This window comes from Symphalangus syndactylus, chromosome 12, assembly GCF_028878055.3.
Source record: "Symphalangus syndactylus isolate Jambi chromosome 12, NHGRI_mSymSyn1-v2.1_pri, whole genome shotgun sequence".
Lineage (NCBI taxonomy): Eukaryota > Metazoa > Chordata > Mammalia > Primates > Hylobatidae > Symphalangus > Symphalangus syndactylus.
Genome location: NC_072441.2, coordinates 140,109,126 through 140,112,720, shown reverse-complemented (window position 1 = coordinate 140,112,720; position 3,595 = coordinate 140,109,126).

The following is a 3,595-nucleotide window of genomic DNA, read 5'->3' as shown; positions in this document are numbered from 1 at the left end:
TTCCAGGGCTTAAGTGATCCTCCCACACCACAACACCTGGCTAATTTATTTTTTGTAGAAACAGGGTCTTACTTTGGTTGCCCAGGCTAGTCTTGAACTCCTGGGCTCAAGCGATCCTCCCATCATGGCCTCCCGCCATCCTCCTGCCTTGGCCTCCCAAAGTGCTGGGATTACAGGCATGAGCCAGCATGCCTGGCCTCACTGCTGAGAATTTACCCTACAAGTACTCTTACTTGCAAAATGATGCATCTAGGGCTATTCAATCTGACACTGTCTGAAACAGCAAAAGATGGGAAACAATATTAATGCGATCAACAGAGGGCTGATTAAGTAAACTTTGGTATACACACGCAACGGAATATAAAGTAGCCAATAAAAATAACGAGGCAGTTGTACACATGGAATGTTTTCTGTGCTAGATTGCTAGATGAAAAAAGCAAGGAGAGAACAGTGTACACAGTATGCTGCCATTTCTGTGAATAGACACACGCATGTGTGCATACTGCTCATACACATACAAAGGTCCTCAGGAAGGACATAATGGAACTCTGGGGTTGCCTCTGGGAAGGGGAACTGATAGCTGAGGGACAGGAGCACTTCCTTTACCCTGAATATACTTCAGTGCCATTTGAGCACATGCTATTTGCATGTTGCTACAGTCTGAATGTTTATGTCCCCCCAAAATTCATAGGTTGAAATACTAACCCCCAAAGTGATGGATTAAGAGAAGTGGCTTCGGGGTGCTTAAATTATGAGGACAGAATGCTCATAAATGGGATGAGTGTCCTTATAAAAGAGGCCTGAGGAGTCAGGTGTGGTGGCTCATGCCTGTAATCCCAGCACTTTGGGAGTCTGAGGCAGAAAGATGGCTTGAGCCCAGGAGTTTGAGACCAGACTGGGCAACAAAGTGAGACCCTGTCTCTAAAAAAATAAAAATAAATAAAAGAGCCCTGAGGCCTGGCATCCAGAATCCCAGCACTTTGGGAGGCCGAGGCAAGGAGGGTCACTTGAGCTGAGTTCAAAACTACACTTGGCAACATACCAAGACCCTGCCTACAAAACATTAAAAAAAAACTAGCCAGGTGTGGGGGCACATACCTGTAGTCCCAGCTAATTGGGAGGCTGAGGTGAGAGGATCACTTGAGCCTGGGAAGTTGAGGCTGCAGTAACCTGTGACTGCACCAATGCACGGTAGCCTGGGAAACAAAGTGAGATCACGTCTCAAAAAATTTTTTAAAAAGAGGCTTAAGGGAGCTTGTTCTCCTTCCACCATGTGAGGACACAGCTAGAAGGCACCATCTGTGAACCAGAAAGCACGCCTTTACCAGATACTGGACGTTGTTGGTGGCTTGATCTTGGACTTCCTACTCTCCAGAGCTGTAAGAAATGTTTGTTGTTTATAAGCCATTTAGTTAATATTTTTGTTATAGCAGCTCAAACAGACTAAGACACATGTATTCAAATTAATTAAATATTTTAAAGTCCTCCCATCCCCACACCCAGGATACAGAAATAAGTTATCAGGGTGAGGGTTGGGAGCTGAGGAGGGGGATAGGGGTCCCCAAAGTTTATTTTCTGTACGCAAACGGTAAAAACTTGAAGCATATACACCTCCAACATGTATATGCTGTTAAACTATGATAACTGCCACTTCTACAGATCAAAAACAATTATCAGCAGTTTCTTGTGGTTCAACCTTTTATTTATAAATTAATGACCTACATGTACTAATGAACTAATATTGATGTATATTTGATGTATATACATATAATACATTCAAAGTGAGAAACTAAATAAGGCTGAGCCTCAAAGTGAATATAAATCAAAGGCCTAATCTTTTCTTCCCACCCCCACCCAGCCATCCTGTGTGTCCTCTTCCTCTTGGAGGCCACTGCCCTAAGTGAGGATCAGCATCGACTCCACCACAGCCCACTTTAGTGGTGACAACTTTTAATCCACAGAAGCAGTTTTTCAAAGTGAAAACTGTTTCAAATCATGAAGCTTACCACTTAGACAATTCGGACATGGTAATGCTCATTTAGACTGACACAGGTATGAAAATTCCAATCCCTTCTTTTCACTATCATTGTATCTGACACACACATCACCTTCCTAGGCACTATGACACTATCCTGGGAGAAGCAAATGTGTACAAAGAAGCACAATCCTGCTCTCTCCCCACACTTCACATAAACCAGTATAGTGCCCCTGTAGTCAGGGCTTCAGATGTCAATTTTCTGTTGGAGACAGCGTCTTGCTACGTTACTCAGGCTGAAGTGCAGTGGCCATTCACAGAAATGATCATAGCATACTGTAGCCTTGAACTTCTGGCTTCAAGCGATCCTGCTACCTCTAAGCCTCCCAAGCAGCTGGGACTAAAGGTGCATATCACCATGCTCAGCTTGATGTGAATTTTTAAGCAATAATGCCTTATTAGGCCGGGTGCGGTGGCTCACGCCTGTAATCCCAGCACTTTGGGAGGCTGAAGCAGGTGAATTACGAAGTCAGGAGTTCGAGAACAGCCTGGCCAGTATGGTGAAACCCCGTCTCTATTAAAAATACAAAAAATTAGCTGGGCGTGGTAGCGCGCGCCTGTAGTCCCAGCTACTCGAGAGGTTGAGGCAGAAGAATTGCTTGAACCCTGGAGGCGGAGGTAGCAGTGAGCCAAGATCGTGCCACTGCACTCCAGCCTGGACGACAGAGCAAGACTCTGTCTCAAAAAAATAAATAAATAAATAAATAAAATAATGCCTCATTAATTTGGAGTAAGGCTGGGGGCACACAGAAGACAGAATAAATGCAAAAACTAAGTCACAGAATGTTTCAAGCTTAGGCTCTTTAACTTTCAAGCTTAGACTATTTATCGCTCATTTTAATTATCTTATTTACTGCACAGGTCAAGATGTCAAGAATACTCTATATTGCCAGGTGCCAGGGCTCACACCTGTAATCCCCGCACTTTGGGAGGCTGAGGTGGGTGGATTATCTGAGGTCAGGAGTTCGAGACCAGACTGCTCATCATGGCAAAACCCCATCTCTACTAAAAATACAAAACTTAGATGGGCATGGTGGCTCATGCCGGTAGTCCCAGCTACTGAGGAGGCTGAGGCAGGAGAATCGCTTGATGCCTATCATCCCAGCACTTTGGGAGGCCAAGGCAGGAGGATTGCTTGAGGCCAGGAGTCTGAGACCAGCCTGGGCAACGTAGCAAGAACCCATCATTACAAAATAAAAATGTTTTAAATTAGCTGGGAATGGTGGCATGCACCTGTAGTCCCAGGTACTAGGAAGGCTGAAGCAGGAAGATGGCTTGAGCCCAGAAGTTCGAGGCTACACTGAGCTTTGATCAGGCCGCTGCACTCCAGCCTGGGTGACAGAGCGAGATCCTGTCAATAAATAAATAAATGAATAAATAAAATACATAAATACATAAATAATATTTTTAAGAGCAGTACTGGTCTATCTCCAGCAATGTCAAACTATGAGAGTCAAAAATATTTTAAGGTCTGCTGTGTGCTTTCCTCAGAAGGAAGGAAACTAGGCATCCCACTGCGGTTTCATAAATACGTAAATAATCTTTTTAAGAGCAGTACTA